The sequence below is a fragment of the Monodon monoceros genome, unplaced genomic scaffold (genome assembly GCF_005190385.1).
Source record: "Monodon monoceros isolate NGI ecotype Baffin Bay Population unplaced genomic scaffold, NGI_Narwhal_1 Super_Scaffold_15, whole genome shotgun sequence".
Classification (NCBI taxonomy): Eukaryota; Metazoa; Chordata; class Mammalia; order Artiodactyla; family Monodontidae; genus Monodon; species Monodon monoceros.
Window position 1 is genome coordinate 85,793,173 of NW_021703771.1, and position 22,017 is coordinate 85,815,189.

The 22,017-nt window shown below is 42.8% G+C and overlaps 1 non-coding gene across 1 annotated transcript; it reads left to right on the top strand.

The window, feature by feature from the left end:
* The first annotated feature begins 6,806 nt into the window (after window positions 1-6,806).
* LOC114896395 lies at window positions 6,807-6,911 on the top strand. Its single transcript, XR_003793777.1, has one exon. It is a non-coding gene; the product is annotated as a U6 spliceosomal RNA (small nuclear RNA).
* The last annotated feature ends 15,106 nt before the right edge of the window (window positions 6,912-22,017 follow it).

The following is a 22,017-nucleotide window of genomic DNA, read 5'->3' on the forward strand; positions in this document are numbered from 1 at the left end:
GAGCAAAATAAAGGAACAATGAGGCATATGAAGGTTTTTGAAAACCTGGTCTTGCATCTTTTTACATTTGAAATTTTGCAGTACTTATTCGTTAGAAAAGTGAACAGGGTGTCTCCCAAGTGCACAGATTAAATATTACAAAGAGCTGGGGCCTTGGCTTCTAAGAGAGCGTTGGTGTCACATTGGTACCCGCCATGGAGCTCCCCACTTCTCTCCTTGTGTGCAGGAAATGGATCAGCGGACTGAAGAGGAGACCTTGACCGTCCATGATTCAATCATGCCTTGCTGCGTTTCTGTAATTATTGGAGTTTAATCCAAAGAAAGAGAATATTCTGAAGACATTCAGCCAAATTCTTATGGACAGGACAGCCGGCCAAGGGAGGCTCTGATCTCCTGGGAGCTGTCACTTGCGGGAGGGACAGGAGCTGCGTTTGCATTTCCGAGGCCAGACCACACTTTTCCCATATATTGCCATTTCCCCAACTATTTGCCCTGATTAAAGGAGGGTAGAAAATTACTTACGCCCCTGAATTGCAACAACAAAGGCTGGGTTTCTCTTTTCAATCAAAACGGCACGGCTGCCTGATTCAAATGCTAATAGCGGGGGTCTGAATTGGCCACTAAAAGAGGGAGACACTTTTCTCTGCAAATGACCAGAAAGTCACTCCATTGCCCAAGAATCTGCAGGATCCTTCCAGCTGGACGTCTGTGAAATTGCTTCACGGGAAACCTCCCAGAGGTGCTCTCGGGCTGCAGCCTGCGTGGGGTGCAGCTTCTGGGGAAGGGAAGAGGACCTTCAATTTGAGCAAAGCTCTGACCCAAGGAACGGGGTCTCTGCGGAAACGCCCCTTCTCCCTGTTGCACATCCAGAAAGAGGTGAACACCTCTGGAGCAGCTTTGGAATTCTTTGCTGGAAAAGGCGGCAGTTTGAGGGTTGGCTGCCATCATCCTAATTCGTCCTGATTCCGAGGTGGCCTCGATCCCATTGGCTTTAAGGAGAAAAGGAGGTGTCTCCTCAGCTGCTGCGGCCGCATCCCCCCAGGCCCTCCCACCAGGCAGCCCAGTGCTCTGCTTGCTTCCGGGGGTAGCTGGAGACAGCCAGGCTTCGGCCGATGATCCAGGTTCCAGCCCTGCCGCTTGCTCGGGCCGTGACCAGGCTCTGCCCTGTGTGCCCCTTGCACGCTGCGTCCTCAGGAGTGCGGTCTTAGGGCAGAGGGGGACCAGCGCCTACCTCCCCACTCAGGTGAGGGGCTGTGCACACACACGCATGGGGACCCGGGCCAGACTGACTGCAGCTCCACGCTGGCCCGTCCCTGACCAGGTCGGCTAGCGCTCCCGCCCGAGTGCCCTTCCACGTCACAGCCGCTCCTGCGACACCAGACGCCGCGCCACGTGTGGGCGCCTGCGCTGTGGGACTCGGGGACCCGGCAGGCGAAGCATCGGGGGGATGACACAGAGGTTTTCAAAACTTCTCAGTCTCTACGCCTCGCTGCCATTATCACAGTATGTGTCTTTTCAACGTTTGCTTTTTCACCTTACCCACCAATCACGCAGTCGTGCACATGTAGACTTTGCACCCACCCCGTGCCCAGCTGGGGCGCTTTGCTCGCCGAGGGCTACACCCTCGAGCCCCTGGTGCATTGGCTGGACTCGGCTCTATTCTGGAATCTTGCGTGTTTGGTGGGAGCAACGCTGATTTTAGATCTGCATGAGTTAAGAGGCTTTAACAATTTGCAGTCCCAAGGGAGCTGTTACATGATCCTCCAAGATAGCCATCCCTTTCTCTCCTCTCTACCCTCCCCCGCTACAGTCCCGGCAACCTCAAAGGACAGGGGTTACTTCTGTTTACTTTTCAGATTTACACTATGCTAGTTACTTTCTTATGGATTATTTATGACGCTTCTTTTACTGGGAAATAGTACTGAAACCATATTGTGGAGTGACAGTTCTTTCATATACCTGTGAAAACACCATGAATATGACTGTGCAAAAGGTATTCAGAATAGGCATTCATGCATGTGTTAGAAAGGGACTTACCTCCTGGAGAACTGCATGTTAGCAAGGGAAGTAGAATACATCTGACGTAAGTGACCAAGATACCTTTTTCTTCGAGAATCCTTCTCATCTGATTTACAGATAGTATTGTTCTGAAAGAAATGTTTTATTTTTATTTTTTATGTTCACGTCTTACCTCCAAGGCTAGACTTTAAGACTGTCTAAAAGGGCACTTATCCCTCTTTGTATTTCTAATGCACAGATTCACGTGTTACACACAGTCAGTGTGCCCTGCATTGTTGTGATAGGGAAGGACCCTTGTCTTCTATTACAAGTTAATCACTAAAGGGATGCTGCCAATAAGCTTAAATTATACATAATGGCCCATCTTTGGGAACCCTGCCTTGCAGGTCATGAGCATTAAGCTAAAATACCTTGTTTAGCTCACAGGAAACATTATGACCAGGCCCATCTGTGAATGACTGCAGGAAGGAAGAAATTAACACATTCCCTCCTGAGGTGGACCAGAACCAGGAAGTGTTTGACTTTACTCCCTCCCCTTTTAGTATAAAAGAAGCCTGAATTCTAACTCAGGCAACATGGTTCTTTGGGACACGAGTCCACCACCTCCTCCGTCTGCTGGCTTCCTGAATAAAGTCGCCGTTCCTTGTCCCGACAGCTCGTCTCTCGATTTATTGGCCTGTCGTGCAGAGCAGTGCAGCTTGGACTCAGTGACGTTGTTTCTTATGACAAGTAAACCCAGTAGTTATCTCCATACTCTACATTCATAATGCTTTTGGATGCATGTCAAAATATTCTTGGTATGCTATGAATACTTAGACATCTCTGCCTCGGCCTTCCAGTATAAATTAGTTGACAAGATAACACTGATGCCATTGGACAGCAAAAACATCTGACAGACAGCTAGATCCCCAGGCTAAGATTGGTACAAACAAAAAGACATTATTTAGCATAGTGTAATTAAGGGTGGTATCAAGTGCAGTATTTGAGACAATATTTTAAAAATCCAAAAATAGTGATGTAAATTACATCACTGTAAATGTAGAAGATGAGGAGAAATTTAAAAAAAAAAACATAGAAATCGCTGGAAAGCTAAAGTAATCCCATGTGATAGAATTTCAGGTTAGAGAAAATTCCAAACAGATGAAACTAAACCAAGAAACAAGTAGGACCAGGAAGGCAGAAGAATGGAAGGACTAAGAAATCAATGGCATAGTGCTGCATTTTCAAACCCTAAGACCTTGGTGAGGAAACTTCATGGATAACTCAGAACTCATTCTCATTCAGTGCTCCAAGGAAGGAGCTCTGTGATCATGAAACATCCTTTAATTTCATGTCTGCCAGATCGAATCAGCACCAGTGGTCACAGCCAGGTGCATTGATTCAGGATTTCTCAAGTTTGTCTAATCGTCACAGGAATTCACTGAGAAGCTTGATAACAATATAGATTCCTGGGTCCCAACACAGACCAACTAAATCAGAGTCTTCAGGCAAAGGCCTAGAACTACACATTCTACCAGGGGCCCCCAGTGACCACTGTGATCCAGCACATTTGGGGGACACTCGTTCAGCCAAGGATGACTCAGGAAGAGAAACCAGAAATAAGGAAAGAGATGGGTACATTTTTCAGACAGCCCCAGAGCATGTGCATATGACTTACCATTATAGTCTTTGCTTAAAGAATCAGATTTAAAGCTAGACTATACTAGCAATAGGACAAGATTCGTTTTACACATGAAAGGCATTAGTAAGTGTGTGTGTGTGTGTGTGTGTTTCCAGTTTACTTGTCCCACTGGGGTGGTGGTATCTGGTCCCTAGATTTCTAGACATGTATATTCATGGCATTTTACAGTCTGAATGAGTCTCTAAGAAGATCATCTTCTCAAACTCCCTCATTTGACAGACAAGAGATGCACCTGTGTGCTTGTAAGTTTGCACATCTGTGCATATAACAGTACATATTATAGGTGTGGGTCTTTGACCCTTTTCTGAGTTTAGGGGAATTCTGGAGGCTACACCCTTAACCTATAGCCTGTAAATGAATTAAACAGAGTCCAATGCTAGCTTTCATAATCCATGACAGTAAGCCTTTGGAAGAAAGTTTGTTCATTAAATTCCACAAGTTTCAAGAATTCACATGCACCCTAAGAAGCTCAAATATGGCTCAGGTTATCCTAACGTGACCTCAACATGCTTTTGGGAAACTGAGCCAATGTATCTGGCTTTGAGTCTGAGGCTCCAGATCAGTAAAGATAGCCCCCCGTAGGAACATCTATAGGACGGGAACATTTGCTCAGCCCTCAGCCAGGCTTTGTGGGTATTCTCATGATAAAGAAAAGCATTTGTCTGTGACCTTCCTTTTCTTCTTCTCCACTACCACCTCAGGCCTTCTCTCAGGCTGAACCAGCTGAATCCACATGGGGCCCAGTGTGGAAGGAGGCGGACGGGGAGGGAGGGCGGCGGGGCGGGGAAGTGTGGAGGGGTCCAGCAGAAAGTGAAGGAAACACACGCACACAACTCACCTTCTCTGGGCCTCGGGGTCACTTGTCTGCAGTTTCTCGCTGTTCACACTTTTCCCTCCACTCCGTAAGCCGAGAAAGAAGGCCCTTAGAGGGAAACGTGAGATATCTTTTTACAAATATCCTTCAATGCCGCAGTTTATTAACACTGTCAGCCGAGCTGTGTCCTTCCAATTTCCACCACAATGTACAAAGTGGGAAACTTGCCTCACCGTTTTGTACCGGGCCAAGGGGCAAGGTCCCCTGTAATTTAAGGCTAAGATTCCAAATGCAGCCCAGTGTGGCCAAGACCCAAATTTCAGTAATAACTTCTCATCCCCAGTTTTAAGATGTGTGCATCTTCGCTCTGGTTTGATGGTGCCAGAACCTATCTTTCTGAATTATGATGATGGCACTGCATCTTATGCAGAATGACAGCGGCTGTGTTTGGTCTCTTGTTCTCTGGTTAAGTATGAATGCAATGTATCAGATCTATAACAGTATTGACGACTTCCTGCTTATTTGTTTTGGTTCCTCTCATTGCTGGTTCTACAAGCATTCCGAGCACCAGGTGCAGGCGCTTCACGGCCATCTGCCCGGTGTCAGTGTGGAGTCACTGCCAGGCCCGGCGGGCGGCCAGGACTCTCGCTTGGTGGCCTCACTGCTGGCTGCCCACCCAACACCTGTCACCCATTTTCTTCCTTACTAAGAGTACCCTGGTATTGCTCTGGGGTACAAGGTACCCAGATGAAGAAAACTTCATAGTACACGAGATGCTCAGTGAAACTGGTTAGTTGTGATCCTCTTGTGCTAACCCGCTGTGCCTGGGACTCAGGACCAGGTCAGCCTGTCTGGTTTTGCTCAGTCCCTTCCCTCTCAAACTGGCCCAAATTCCTGGAGCCAAATGTATGCTCTGTCTAACCTCGGGATCAGTGTATTTGCCAGAAAGCATCTAGTCTCTCCCACCCCAGTAGGCCTATCGTTCCAGTCCTCCAGGCAAAACAAATGTAAAGGTTCTCAAATATTTTATTTCCTTGTTTTAGTCTAGAATTTTTTGTATCTCAGAGTTTGTAAACATTCTCAAATATGTCTAGATATTGCAATCTAGATCTTAGGTCACTTAACGTGCTTTCCCTTTATGACCTGTATTCATTTTCTCAACCCATTTTGAAATTTTGCCTGCACTGAAGGGATCAAATCAGTCACCTCCATTTCCAGAAACGTGCTCTTGTTCACAAATGTTTCATGGGCTTACCCACTTTAATCAGAGTGCCATCCAATCCGCTGCCATATCTGTATAAGAGCTTAGTTGGATTTCTTCCAATCTTCAGCCGCAGAGAACTTATTGGCCTACGGCTTCTGTCTCAAATGATTTCTAGTTCATAACAAGCTTGTCAACTGGTTTATGAAGAGGATGTTTTCCCACAGGTTCTGCACATCTTAAACAATATCACTGGACCGTCAAGGGAATCAAAAATGCCAAATTCTGTTGAACTGTTTTCTGTGCTTGGAAACAATACTGACTATTGATTATACTTGCAGTTAGCATTGTAGTTCTGTTTTCATTCTATCTTTACTAGTAATGCTAATATACTGAAGAGAAATAGAACGAAGGCTATTTTTATCTTGGAATCTATGATATCCCCAGGTAAAATTGAGAGGGAATTATCTTTTTAACTCTAAGGTTTTTCTAACTGTTTATTTTGAAAAAATTTCAAACTTATACAAGGGTACAAGAATCGTACAATGAACTCCCATAAGTCCTTCAGCTAGATGTATCAATTGTAAACATACTTCATTTTGTGTCACATAAAATGCATGTTTTATGTCTCCCTTTCTCTCTCTTTACATACGTTTTTATATGTAAACGTGTATGTACATATACATATAATTATACTATTATTATTATTAGTTCACCATTTAAGAGAAAGTTACAGACATAATGACCGTTTACTCCTAAATATTTCATCATATATTTCCTAATAAAAATGCCATTCTCTTATATAACCTCAGTAAAATGACCAAATTTAAGAACTGAATATTGCTATAATGCTATTATCTAATTTACATCCTAAATTTCACCAATTGCTCCAATACACTGATAAAGTTATAATGTTTTAAGGACATGTAGAAATTTAGTCAACATAGACAAGCGGATGTTAACTTGCTTTTGAAAATGAACCTATTCAATATATTATAAAGATAAAAAAATTCTATGTGAGAAACAGATTCTGTGGTGAGAAACAGACTCAATCAACAAGAATTATTTAAGTATTCAAAAACCTATTGGAAGGATCACTTTGGCAATACATATACTAAAACTGAAACAATGCAGAGAAGATTAGCATGGCCCCTGCACAAGGTGATACACAAATCCTTGAGATGTTCAATATTTTTTTTCAGAAAGGGAAAGAAATGGTTGAGTGTTATGGACTGAATTATGTTCCCCCCAAGTCCTTATGTTGAAGCCTTAACCCTCAATGTAATATATTTGGAGATAGAGCCTTTAAAATAGTAAGTAAGGTTACATAAGGGTGGGGCCCTAACCCAATAGGACCAGTGCTCTTTTGGGAGGAGGAAGAGACACCAGGGGTGCTCTCACACAAAGGAAGGACCATGTGAGGACCCAGGGAGAGGGAAGCCCTTTGTAAGCCAGGAAGAGATCTCTCACCAGGAACCCAACCATGCTGGTACTTTAATCTTGGACTTCCAGCCTCCAGAACTGTGAGAGATAAACTTCTGTGGTTTAAGCTACCCCATCTGTGGAATTTTGCTATGGCAACTCTAGCAGTTTAATTCACTGGGTAAAAATAGAGGTAAAAATCATAGACTATCCTTCTCATGAGATTCTTAAATTAGATTTGATGGTTGAAGCAAACATTATAACACTTAACACTACCTGATGTAGTGCTCCATGTGTATAGAGGAAATACTTAAGACAATTTTATTTAAAAAGTAGAAAAGGGTTAAAGGTACCCAAATGGGAGTAAACATTCAATACTTCACTCAAAGTAGTAAGATGTTGATATAAGGAGGCTGTGATGAGTTACTTATATATGTTGTAATATCTAGAACAACCACTAAGGAAGCTATATAGAATGATATGATCAAAAACATTATAAATAAATAAAAATGCTATTCTAAAATATGCTGAGGTAATCCACAAGAAAGCAAGAAAAGAGAAACAGAGGAATGAGAAACAGAAGAAACAAAACAAAAATTGAAATGCCAGACATAAGCCCTAAGTTTCAGTAATTGCTCTAAATGTAAAGGGTCTAAATACACCAATTAGACAACAGAGGGTGGCAGAATGGATAGAAACACACAACCCAAATATACACTGTCTTCACAAAACTCACTTCAAATTTAAGTACAAAAGTAGTTTGAAAGTAAAAGGATGAAAAAAGATATATAATGCAAAATCAAAAAAGGAATGGCTACATTATATCAGATTAAGTAGACTTCAGAGCAAAGGAAATCACTAGGGACAAAGAGAGACATTGCACAATGAGTAAAGAATCAATTCACCAAAAAGATATAGCAATCCTAAATATGTATGCACCAAACAACAGAACTTCAAAAACATGAAGAAAACACTGAAAGAACTTAAAGAAGAAAAGGAGAAATCCACATTTACAGTTAGGGGCTTCATGACCCCTCTGTTAGCAATTGATAGAACCTCTAAACAGAAAACCAGCAAGAATACAGAAGAACTGAGCAATGTCATAAAACAACATCACCCAAGAACAGCAGAATGCACATTCCTTTTAAGCACCCATGGAACATTCACCAAGACAGACCATATCCTGGATAATTTTTTTTTAATTTAGCAAATTAAAAAAAAACTGAAATCATACAGAGTTTTTTCTCTGATCATAATGGAATCATAGTAGAAATCAATGACAGATGGAGTCATGCTAGAAATTGATGACAGAAAGACAAAAGGAAAATCTTCAAACATGGAGAGTAGCCAACACTCCTAAATAATCCATGGGTCCAAGAGGAAGTCTAAAAGGAAATTTTAAAATAAATTGAACTGAGTGAAAATGAAAGCACAACATATCAAAATTTGCGAGATGCAGCTAAGAGGGAAATTTATAACACTAAATGCATACATAGAAAGGAAAAATCTCAAAATGATGTTCTAAGTTCTTACCTCAGAAAACTAGAAAAAGAAAAGCAAAAGAAACCCAAAGCAAGCAGAAGGAAGGCAATAATGAAGATAATAGTGTAACTCAATAAAATTGAAAATAGGAAAACAATAGAAAAAACATCAATGAAACAAAAGGTAGCTCTTTAAGAAAACTCAATAAAATCTGTAAACCTCTAGCAATACTGACAAAAATAAAAAGACATAAATCACCGCATCAGGAATGAAACAGGAAATGTCATCACAGATCCTTCAGCCATCAAAATGATAGTAAGGGAATACTGTAAAATTTATATGCATAAATTTGACAACGTAGAAGAAATGGATCATTTCTCAAAACCCACAAAGTACCAAAACTCAGCCAAGATGAGAAAGATAACCTTAGTAACCTTAGAAATCTCAAAACCATTAAAGAAATCGAATTTATAAATCCCCAGACCCAGATAGTGTCACAAGATAATTTTATCTAACATTTAAGTGAGAATTAACACAAAATTTTATACGATCTCTTCCAGAAAATAGATGAGGAAGGAATGTTTGCCAACTCATTTTATGAGGTTAATATTACCCTGACAACAAAAGCAGAGAAAGACAGCCTCCCTCCAAAAACATGTACAGAGCAATCTCTCTCATGAACATAGAGTCAAAAATTCTCGACAGGGGCTTCCCTGGTGGCGCAGTGGTTGAGAGTCCGCCTGCCGACGCAGGGGACACGGGTTCATGCCCCAGTCCGGGAAGGTCCCACATGCCGCGGAGCGGCTGGGCCCGTGAGCCACGGCCGCTGAGCCTGCACGTCCGGAGCCTGTGCTCCGCGACGGGAGAGACCACAACAGTGAGAGGCTCGCGTACCGCAAAAAATAATAATAAAATGTGATAATTTTATCTTTGCTTTGAAGGATCTTGGTTAGACTTTTCTTTTTAACTCTAAAAGGTAGAAATCTAGCAGTCATTTGTTATCACAGAAAAGGTCAGCAAACTTCGAACACTTTCCCTGTGTAGGAGAAAGGTATATAACTCATCAAACATTGAAATATCCCAAGTGCTCCGTTCAGAAGGAACCAGTAACCTCTGTGAGGTACGAGAGTGCCATTGCCAGGGCCCATGTCATGACACATGCCATTATAACAATCCTGACATATTTTATGTTTTATTTTTATAATCATATTAATGATATCCTACTTTTCTTTGCCCATTTCTGGATTCCACTCATTCTGCGTGAGCTTACCTAGGAATGATGCAATGAATTAATTTCACGTATGATGCTGTATCTATAGCCTTGCCCCAGACTCATTCTCTGTAATTCCTGTCAAAGCTGTCACTATATCAGCAATTGCATTTTCACTGATTTTCCATAATTTTTAAATTAAGAAGTTATTTACTCTTAAGAATATATCTTTATTGTATACACCCATGGGTGATATTCAAAGTGTTTAAAAACGGTATTGCACAGATACCTAAGAGTTCGACCAGAAGCTGGCTGTCCCTGGGGTTCAGCCGCTGGACTGTGGCCTGAATGGGGGACGTGGGAAGTATTTCCTGGGAGCAGAGGCTGTTCACCAACCTGCAGAGAAGTATTTCAATGTGGTGTCGCCTCCAATAGCCCACCAATACATTCAGACTGACCGTCCAGGCACTGGGTGGCCTCAGGGTACTTCACTTACCGGTATGAATTCTTTTTGGCAAAGAGTTCCTCAAATCCCACTTTTGTCCCCAGAACTGTATAAACTCCAGGTCCCGCAATTCCTGGCCCGGCCCTGGCGCTGTGTGACCCACTGACACACGGGACAGTGAGCTCGGGGTCAGCCTATATATTAAATGGGTTACATTTAATTCCTTTTTTATTTTTAGAAAAAAATTATGGATAGACGTTTTCTCCCTCCCCTAAATGGGAAATTTTGAGCAGGCTATTTTGGAGGGCACTGACTCCCAGGCTTACGTTTCTGAATGATGCTTCCGTTTGCCAGGGAGTTCTTACCTAAAAGGCAACTACGGTAGCTGGTGACCAGGCCTCCCTGGGCCACCGCAGGGGATGCAAATCCGCAAACTCTGAACATGAAGTCACAAACAGTGATTTATTCTGCTCATTCAGTGTTTAACGAACCTGTCATATCTGGGGAAGATGCAAAAGGACGAACCTGTCATATCTGGGGAAGATGCAAGCAGCTAGGAGGAGAAGACAGGATGAGGAGGACGCCAGGTGGACCCGGCAAAGGGAGATGCGTGTTTTCAGTGGGCAGCTGGACTGCTGGGGGAAAGGGAAGGTGGGAAACAGTGGAGAGAGTGTGGCTTCGGGTGGTCTTTGATGGGAACGCTTTGAACAGGTGAGGGAGAAAAAAGAAGAGTTAAGTGGTGGGAAAACCCTTAAAGCCTGGAATGTAAATGCCAAAGTCAGAGGGCGGAGGGTGAGACAAAGTTCGGGCCAGTGAGACAAGAGGGTGGTTGCCAACACCCCTCCAGGGATCTGTCTTAGCCCAGCAGGCAACTGGGCGGGACTGGGAGTGGTGGCCCGCCAGTGGAATCTTCCAGTTGGGAGGATGGGTGTGCGGCCTGGGGAAGGACTGTGGAGGATCGAGGCGGGGTGTGGTTCCAGCGGCGCCCCCGGGGAGGGCCCGAGGCAGGGCTAAGAGCTTCCCAACAGCAGAGTGAGACGTGCCCCATCCCCGCCCCGGCCCTTTACAGAAAGGTTTGCAGACCCTGCAAAAGAGAAACTAAAAGTTCCAGATCTTAGACTAACTGTTGACTCAAATTAACCAGTGAATCACTTAAACTTTTCTTCCTTAAAGTATTTTCTTCCTGCGAAAGGATACAGCTGACGCAGATACGATACGACCGAGGGCCGGGGCCCTTTGGAGCTGGTTTCCTTAATCAGGCCGAGTAGATGAATGGCACGGCAGCAGGCGGGGTGAAGGTGGCCATGGGGGTGGGACGCAATCCGGTCCGGCGGGGCTTCCTGTTGTTCTAGCATTAACATACCTACCCGGGATCAAAGGGAGCCTGGCTTCCCCGCGCTCTCCACAGGGGAGAAAAAAGTCTAATATAATTAAAAATAAGCTGCAGTTTGGTATCGTCTGCAACTGTGACGCTTTGTTACTGAGGATGAAGGTTTATGGAGAGCAGTTGACTCAGTACTATTGTAGGATACTCCTGCCACTTTTCTGTAGAAAATGTACTGTCTTTGTGTCTGCTAAGACATTTTCTCAGGTTCGCTTATATCGAATGATCTAGAAATCATTTTGAAGGTAGATGCCATTTCATTTCCCTCCACATCAAAGGCAGTTGGCCCAAAGCTGCATATGTCATTTAATAGGTAACATGATCCTGTCTGATTGACACAACAGACAGGAAAAAGGAAATATATGTGTAAAAGTGCGTCTTACATGTCAGACTCTGTTACAGGCTTTATTACATTTCTCGTCCACTCTGATGAATATTCCATCAACGATTTATTGAGCGTTTGCCGAGACCTGTGCCAGCCGTGGTGGGCCCACTGGCGAGCAACAGGATTCCTGTCCCCAAGGAGCCCAGAGTTCCTCAGGGGACACAGATGTTATTAACCAAACAGAAATACACCCGCAGCTGCAGCTGGGTGAGCAGAATGGGGACCCCTCCCGAGAACCTAGAATAACAGGGAGACGATGGGCAGAGGAAGGGCTCCTCCAGGAACGAGGCCCACCTGCGAAGGATGAGCGTTTTCTAGGGAGGCAGACAGAGGAGGAGGGAGCAGAAGGGAAAAGTGTGCGCAAGGCTCCCCGTGAAGAGCTGTTCCGTCCACCTCGGGGGCCCAAAGGCCAGTGAGATGGGAGCTGAGGGCATGGGGCCCACCAAGATCAGGGTTTTCGTCTTTATCTTAGGAGCACTAGGACAGCACTGAAATATTTGAAGAGGAGGCTGACATGATCCTGGGCGTGTTTTGAAGCCACGATCCTAATGAAAATCCACATCACAAGGACAAGAGTGGATGCAGAGGCCATTGGTCTGGGTGCAGATGACAATGGCCAGGCCCAGCGTGGGATGCGGAGATGGAGAGAAGGCTTGGACCTCAGTGACATTGAAGTCTGGGGTATAAAACACAAGTCTGCGGGTGGACTAGGTATGGGGGGGCGGGAAGAGAGTGAGGGGAGGGGCAGTCCCCAGGGTTCTGGCTCCATAACAGTCCCTTGGTGTTACCACACTGAACCCTCAGGAGGACCCAGCCGTTCACCCTGTGGGCACAGGACCGGGGCGGGGGGAGGGAAGTAACATCCATGCTCCCAGCCCCTGGGGCACTGGGTTCCCCCGCGGCTTCCCAACGCCGTGCTACACCCACTTCACGAGCACCCCGAAATTCCCTGAAACCCCAACCAGATTAGCCCACAGCGCTCTTTGAAATATACTAACAGGCACCAGGGCCACCTGAGCCAAGTGGCAGGACCTCCGTGTGTGACCACGTGGCTCTATCCACCATCAAGGTGATAATTATCAGGGGTCATCTGTATTTGTTTCCTACTGAAGCCAAGTGTAGATATAATCAGAGTTTTATAATTTAGTGAACTATTTACATAATCTGGAAAACTATGACTGTGAGAGGGAATTATTTCTAACCAAAAAGAACCGCCATGCTGACTGCTTTGGGAAGACATGATAACAGTAAAAGACCCCAACGGACTGGGTCAATCGAGAAAACTGTATCAGAGTCTGAAAAGGATTCTGCAGTCAGGTTGGATGCCAGGGGTGTTTAGGTAATCACATAACCAGAAATCTAAAACGTAGACAATGCATCGAAGTTGTCGGTGATGCGAGAAAATACACAGGAAGCTCATCAGCCGACCCAACCTCAAAGGAAAAGTCCTTGTGGCCCCGTCAAAGCTGTTGAATGAACTATGCACATTTAGCTTTAAACATATTTGCATTGAATGAGCCAAGAATAAACCAGCTTTTAATATTAACTCACTACCAACCAATCCAGATGGCTCTATCGATTATTATATTCAGACCATGACTTTCTAGGTCCCCTCTACTTAATCAACCCAACTTGATGAGTGCTATTTAAAACATGAGTTCTGGGGCTTCCCTGGTGGTGCAGTGGTTGAGAATCTGCCTGCCAATGCAGGGGACACGGGTTCGAGCCCTGGTCCGAGAAGATCCCACATGCCGCGGGGAGCAACTTAAGCCCATGTGCCACAAGTCAGTAGTCTAGAGCCTGTGCTCCGCAAGAAGAGAAGCCACCGCAATGAGAAGCCCTCGCACCGCAACGAAGAGTAGCCCCTGATCGCAACTAGAGAAAGACCGCACGCAGCAGCAAAGACTCAACGCAGCCAAAAAATAAAATAAATAAAAATTTTAAAAATTAAAAAAAAATGTGAATCATGGTTTTCACACGTGGCTGCAAGGTGGAATTCCCTGGGTAGCTGGGTGGGTCCCAGGTATCCATATTTCTTCAAGCTCCTCAGAGGAATCCCCGCTGCTGTCAACGTGCAGAACCACAATATAGGTCGGTATTTATATAATATTTGCTTTGGGAAGATATACAGCATAAAGGAAAAAAAGGAAACTTTTAAATTACCTAAGAATTAAAACTATCTGTTGCTTCCATAAATTTAAAACATAGAAGCATTAAAAGGGAATTGACAAACTTGAAATTTTTGCAACTCTACGGCAGGCACAAGGTTAATATTTCAAGGAAAAGATCGTAGAAATCAAAAAGAAATCAGACCATCAATACACGCATATGTGTGCACCACCCCAACTGATGACGATGAAAGTGACCTATGAACGTGTATCAGTGAAATAATGCAAGTGTGTTCTATCTCACTGGTAATAAAAGAAATGCAAAACTAGCCATTTTTTATTTGCAATATCGAAACGCCTCAGTGTTGGCCAAAGTGTGAATATTGATGCTCTTCTATTGTCAAACAAGAAAATTTAGGCACCAGTTCTTGTAGACACATCATGCACCTTAACTCAGCAACACCATTTCTGAACCTTCGCCTCATGCTGTTCTTATGTAATAATTTGTGCACAAACTTTTGTCCCCCACTGAGGCTTAGCTTCCTTTGGGAAGCATCCCCTGCACGATGCCCTGCACCCTCCATACAGCTGTCCGAGCTGCTTCTCCATTTGGGAATTGTTCATTTGCTGGTCTTCTTTTGCAGGCAGTAGGCACCTAGCACACTAGCATGACGCTTTTTGTCCTTATGTCCCCAGCCTAGGGCACAATTCCTGGATCACAGCAAGTGCTAATCACATGTGTAAGGAATCAATGACTCCGCAGAACTGTTGTGGTAAATAACATAATAGTGATTCAACAAGCTTTCAACGACAAGGGGAGGGTAAGAAGGTTGTGATTGGAGCCCAGCTGCCTGGACTGCCCTGGGTGCTGTTTCTCGGGTTGTACGGTGTCACACACTTACCAGCCAGCCCTGTCCCACAGAACTTTCCCTCCCCACTCTGCCTGGTACAATAGCCACTGGCCACTCAGGGCTGTTGGGCACTTGAGATGTGGCCGGTCGACTGTGGGACTAAAATTTTAATGTTAATTAACTGTATTAAATTTAAACTGTCACCCGTGACTAGTGGCTACGGTATCAGACAGAAGAGGTCGAGACCACTTGCCTTACTTTTTCGGAGTCTCAGGGAGTTAGGGATTGGTTTGAAGTCTAACAACTACGTTGTAACAACTACGTTGTAAGTGCTCATCGCTGAGCACTTCAGTGATGGAATTGTGAGGATCCATGGATTGGTCTCTAAGTTAATTCCCACCCTACAAAGAAGGATGCAAGTATTTATGTTCCTTTTAATAGTTTTGAAGAAAAAGTAAGAGAACTGTGAGGATTTTTTGGTTCTCTCTAAACATTATGCTGGCCTGGAAACAGCCTTTTATAATGACCCTAATTCTTATTTTAGAACTGAACATCAAAGAGTCTAAATTTGATCCATTCTCCCTACATTTCATTAAACAGAAAGTTAAGAGCATTGTTAAAATGAATGAAGTGACATCTGGAAATCACAATGCTACCAAATATAAGGTATGTTATGTAATTTGAAAGGAATCTTTTATGCTTTTCTCACGTGCATGGTTCCAACTGGAGACTCAAATCCCACAATCCAGCAAGGTCTTCCCAAGATCAGTGCTATGGGATTCACACACACACACCCTCCGGGACATTCCATGCTAAACTGTATAAAAGTGACAGAACAATGAAAATCCCAGACTCCTTTTTTAAACAAAGAGAGAAAAATACTGAAAGAAAAGTAGAAAGGAAAAGCATTAAAGGGAAATTAAAATTGAGATGTGAAAAAAGAGGAAAACATAGCGCCAGAGTTTCAATTCCCTTTCTTAGCGTTCTTCCTTTAAAGGACAAAAGCCTGAAGGCCCAATGCAGAGTAAACACGTGGGAAAGATGATGGGGCTCAGTGATGGCTTGTACCCTTTAACCTTAAACTTGAATCCAGAGAGCTCTCTGTATACGTGTGGGTGTGTGTTTTCAGTGCATCGTCCTTTAATATACACCTCAGTCAAAATGCCACACTTCTTATCTGCTTCTCACAGACGTCTCTGAAATGAAGGCCACTCAGCTCTGGAATTAAAATGCTGAGAACCACGAAGCCCCTAAGTGTTGGGAGGAAGTGGATCTTTCCTTGTAAAGTTAGCCGATAGCTGCTCTCAACATACCTGGGACACCAATTTAAAAAGGAAAAAGGAAGTGGTCAAAGTCATGCTTTTTTGTAAACTTCAAAGGTTATCTCTCCCTCCCCCTCTTTACATTTTACTGTCTGGTGAGCTGACTTGTCTGCAGCTGTTGGCAGAGACTGTGTTCCGTGGCGTCAAACCTGCCTCCTCACGGCCCATAAAATTACAGCAGGGAACCAGGACCGGCAGGTGTGGGAGGCCGAGGCCAGGATGCCCCCTTAATGATTCCCCTGACACCCCATGCTGAGAAACGGGAGAGGAGCTGGGGAGGACGGAGCTTCCCTGCCTGGGAGCCGTGCCAGCTCAGCTCAGCTCCCCAGCAAGGCTTTTAGCTCCTAAAATGATTCCCAAAATTTCTGTGCTCCATGTGCCGGGGCATGGGGGGAGCCAGAGTCTCATGACCCCCTCAGACCCTTAAGTCTGCGTGGCTTCGCAGCAGAAAGCTTTAGTGTGACTCACGTCCACCAAAACTCAGGCCACAGAAGGAGGGAAGTGGACGGAAGCCAAATTAACTCTGACATTTATAACCCAAGTTTAAAAAATGTCCTAAACAGCATCAAGTACCATAACAAAATGCTTCTAAAATCTACAAGACCAGGTTCTTTTACTTCCTTAAATTGGGAGAGATGAATAAACATCATATGTGTTTTCAAAGATGACAGAATCTCTGCTGGTATTTAATAGTAAGAATGTAAAAATAGAATGTATATATATGTATAACTGAATCACTTTGCTGTACAGCAGAAATTAACACATTGTAAGTCAACTAGACTTAAATTTTTTTTTAAATAGTAAGAATGTAATACATTTTGCCCTCTTCCTTTTCTTTTAGTGATAGAAGAAATTAATAATTATACACTACATGTCAGTCAATTGTAATCAGACTTTGCAAACCGCTAGCTCATTATGCCTCATGGCTTAGTGCCAATATTTTTTTTAAGAAAGGGGGAAAAACAGAAAATAAATTTATTTAAAGCAATCTTAAATTGTTCATATAGTGTTTATTTGACAGATTGAGAAATACTTACTTTTTTAAAGAAATGGAGAAGTGGTTGCAGCATTTTTGCAAAAAAAGAAAGGAGAATGGAAAGAAGAAGAACCATCTTGGAGACAGCCTAGAAGGCCAGCGCAAGGGGTCTGCAGCATTTATTAAGCCCCCACTGTGTGCTGAGTAGAGAGTACTTTGCCACTTTGAGGGGAGGAATGAAGGAAAAAAGAAGCATGAAAGAAATAAGAGAAAGAAAGAGTCCTGGTTTTGCCCTCAGAAACACTACTTTTTAATCAGAGATACCCAACAAATAAACACAATATGGACTTAAACACATTTTAAAAATCAGCGGCCAAGAATTTATCTTATACCTTTAAATTATTTTCACTCTCTAATGTTGTGTTTGCACTATACATAACTATTGCTCATCGAGGTAATAAATAGTTTTGATAAATTGTATCTGTTGGGTTTCATACCTTAAATTTTACAGAAAGCTGGTAGGGTTGGGATGGCCCAAGAAAATACTTCTATTAAGGCTGATTATAAAAAAAACTCATCTCTCAGAATTGAAGTCACCCTTTCAATACTGTAGGATTAGATGAAAATAAGAAATGCTATTATATGGCAAGTATTTTCTGAAAACCTACCATGTATCAGGCATTGGGTTAGGATCCTAGCATATAAGGATAAACATAATAGAGCCTGTGGTTTAGACAGAAGAATGCAATATCATAAAGAAGGTGGCTTTGGTACTTCTAGATTCCAAAAGATGCATGATATATTTCAATTCATTCTTCTTTAATTTAAGCCCAGAAAGGAGAATCGCCAAGTTAACATACTAGATCAGAGGTCTGCCAACTATAGCCTGTGGGCCAAGTTTGTGGTTTTTAGATTGTTAAAGAGTTTTTGAAAGAAAGAAAAGATAGAAAGAAAGAAAGAAAGAAAGAAGGAAGGAAGGAAGGAAGAAAGAAAGAAAAAGAAAGAAAGAAAGAGAGAAGGAAAGAGAGAAAGAAAGAAAGAAAGGTGTCACAGAGATGAATTTAAGCCCAGAAAGGAGAATTGCCAAGTTAACATATTAGATCAGAGGTCTGCCAACTATAGCCTGTGGGCCAAGTTTGTGGTTTTTAGACTGTTAAAGAGCTTTTGAAAGAAAGAAAAGAGAGAGAGAAAGAAAGAAAGAAAGAAAGAAAGACAGAAAGAAAGAAAGAAAGAAAGAAAGAAAGAAAGAAGGAAGGAAGGAAGAAAGGAAGAAAAAGAGAGAAGGAAAGAAAGAGAGAAAGAAAGAAAGAAAGGTGCCACAGAGATGAACGTGGCCTGCAAAATCTAAGATGACTGCCATCTGTCCTTCCCAGAAAATGTCGGCCTCGATTAGAACATCCAGAAGAAGGGCCACGCTTCTCCAGCTTATCATCTTCCTGTTCCTAGAGTTCTCAGGGTTTCAGATATTTGAGTGCTAATATAGGTTAATTTTAAATTTATCTGAATTCCTGGTTTACCATTGATTATGTCACATTTTTCTTAATGAAGGCGTCAGTACATTAAACATTTTAACAGTATTCAAATGCTGTTGATTTCTGAAAGATCTTTCTGGCCACTCCACCATGCTACCTCTTATAACCCAGACATTTTACCTGCTTAAAATAAATACATATATTGAATAATATACATTTTAAAGAGCCATGATATCTAATTGCAGTTAAACCACAAAGTTTGTTTCATCTGGGGACAAAACTACTTTTCAGATATAATTGAAGGCAAGTCTTTATTTAATCACTAAATTATGTCTGTGCTCCCTAATAAAATACATCGTTTAAGCAAAATCTCAGACATTGTTGATTTCTACCAGGAGTAAACAGTGAGGCCATTTAGATTTCCATGGATAGATTTACATGCTGTCCTTTTCATCACTCTTTTTCAGTTGGTAAACTACTCATATGGTAAAGTTGGAAATTTTAGAATTTCTACTTTATGCATTTTCTATTACTTTTAAGCATACTTTAATATTTATATACTTGGGAGTGAAGAGGAATTTATACATTTTGCGATATTAAGGCAAAAAAAAATCAGCCTGGATTTCTTTATGCATATGTAGAGCATCTGCATAAAAAGTAAATCAAATTAGAAGAAAGTTTATTTGGGACTTTCCTCGTTTTACTGATGACATGTTTGCTCAATATAAACAGAACAAAACGTGTTTTCCTGGAAGTAGGCAGAATAAAAGTTTGATCCTTGATCTAAGTGGAGGATATGGTTAGTTCCTAAAACCAATGACTCCATTTGGCTTATGCCTGTTTGAGGTAATTAATGCCATTTGTACTACCCAGGGCTGCAGCCACATTTCACAGCCGGCCGGACCCAACAGGGACAGGCACTGAGTTATAGATGACAACTTACCTGCGGGACGAGCAGGGTCTGATTAAGTACACGTTGCCTGCCGCAATTAGGCAACTGCATGTAAAATTCCCAACTGAAGCTATAAACTAAGGACAAAAAATGTTGTTTTCAAATCTGCATAAAGGCAAGCCATCCTGTCAGCTACAGCTACACACTTTCTCAGAGTTTATCGTTCAATCCCTTTGCATAGAACATAATGAGACACATTTTTTTGTGGCCCAGAGGATTCTGCCAACTTGGAAGTTCAGGGGAGAAATGCTACAAAATAGACACAAGTCATTATTTAAAGATTATTGGAGTAAATCTGAGGACAAAAGAGGCTTGCCGACTTTCTTAAATGCTCCAAAGAAATTTGAGGAAAAGAAATCTTGAGGAGCATGAACGTGACTCTTCTTATTCAGCAAAACCACCTAAGTGAGCAGAATGCCGTCTGTATTTGACGGGCAAGCAGCTAACTCCCCTCGGCAGGAAACCAGGCGCCCCTTCAGGCAAGGAGAGCCTGGTGTAGGAAAGCACATGGAAACACTGAAAGGCGGCCTCACCTTTGATTGTCAGCACCCATCTATTGCCCATCAGCTAAACCTTCCCATCCCAGCTCTTCCTGTAAAAGAATAAAATTGTGCGTTGGATCGATGTGATATGGGACCATTTCCTACATTTATGAAACAGTTAGAGAAAGTGGCTGTAGCATCACCTGAATACTGAGTTTATTCTGACGACAAACTTATAAGCAGAGGTACAGTACAGTGTAATGCTCTCTTTCCACTGTTTTCAATTCTCTACTTCACACTCCTATCAGGGCTATTATTTTTTTAATTGAACTCAGTTGGAGAAATAAAAAAAGAAGCAAACACAGTCAATGGGTGGTAAGTCTGTGAGCAGAACTTCGTATGATTTAATTTGTTTAATTGAACTCTTTAATAACCAAATGGGGTAGGAATTACTGCTCCCATTTTACAGATATGAAAACTGAGATGCAGCAGACAGAAGGGACTTACCCAGGGTATGCAACAGGCAACTGGAAGAACCAGGCTCAAAGCCCACGACTGGGGCTTCCCTGGTGGCGCAGTGGTTGGGAGTCCGCCTGCCGATGCAGGGGACACGGGTTCGTGCCGCGGTCCGGGAAGATCCCACATGCCGCAGAGCGGCTGGGCCCGTGAGCCGTGGCCGCTGAGCCTGCGCGTCCGAAGCCTGTGCCCCGCAGCAGGAGAGGCCACAGCAGTGAGAGGCCCGCGTACCGCAAAAAAAAAAAACAACGGAAAAAAAAAAAAGCCCACGACTGGCTGACTCAGAATAATTCAACAATATTGCACTTTGCAGTTTAAAAACTTTTCCAACAAAGCTAAAAAAGCGAAGTGCTCTTAGGCATAACTGAGAAAATCCTATATGTAGGCAGTAAGTAAGCTTTAAAAGAAGATTTTTCCTACCTCTCTCTTGGCATCCTGATTGAGTAGAAAGAATTTTGAACCTTCTCAGCGGTAGGGATTGTGTCTCAAAAGTTGCTGACCTTGCCCTGAAATGAAGCCACGAATCTACAGGTCCCAATGAAGGGCCCCATGATGTCATCGACGCTGGTGACAACTTGTAAGATGTTGCCACACGTGTTATCATAGATGATCCTCGTAACCCAGTATGGTGGGTTAGGGCTCATTCATTCATTCACACATTCATTCACTCGTTCCTCATACTTTAATATTTATTGTGTCCTACTAATTCTGTACCTGCAACTGTGCTAGAATGTAGATACATAAAGATAAAAAAAAAAGATCTAGTTCAGGCCTAAAAACATTCACAGTCTCATACACGGATTAAATAAGAAAACAAGATGAGTGAAAACACTCCAAATTGAATCCACATAACTGAATAATAATTAGTATATTCCCAAAGGAAAATGAAACACTTTAAAAACAGACGCCAGCACTGGTGAGATGATTCTCACCACTTATTTTTTCTTCATTATATATATTAGCCCTTATTCCTTCCATTCTAAAGGCCCACATTTAGGTCTCACAGAGGGTCTAATATTGCTTATGAAAGAGTATAAAGGCTGATCACTTCTCTCAAGCCATGGCATGTTCTTCATTGCAAAGGAAGAAGAGATTTCCTAAAATGGAATTTTGGACCAAAAGACAAGTTCTTAGAAAAGGAAGGTGACTTTCATAGACCGTCTTTGAGCGCTAACCATCATCACAATCACACTTGTCCGAGGTGCCGTGCTGAGTGCTCTCCTGGGGATGAGAGGCTGAGGATAAAACCCCGCGGAATAAGCAGACGAGCTGTGCGCTCACAGGGCCAGCCATGA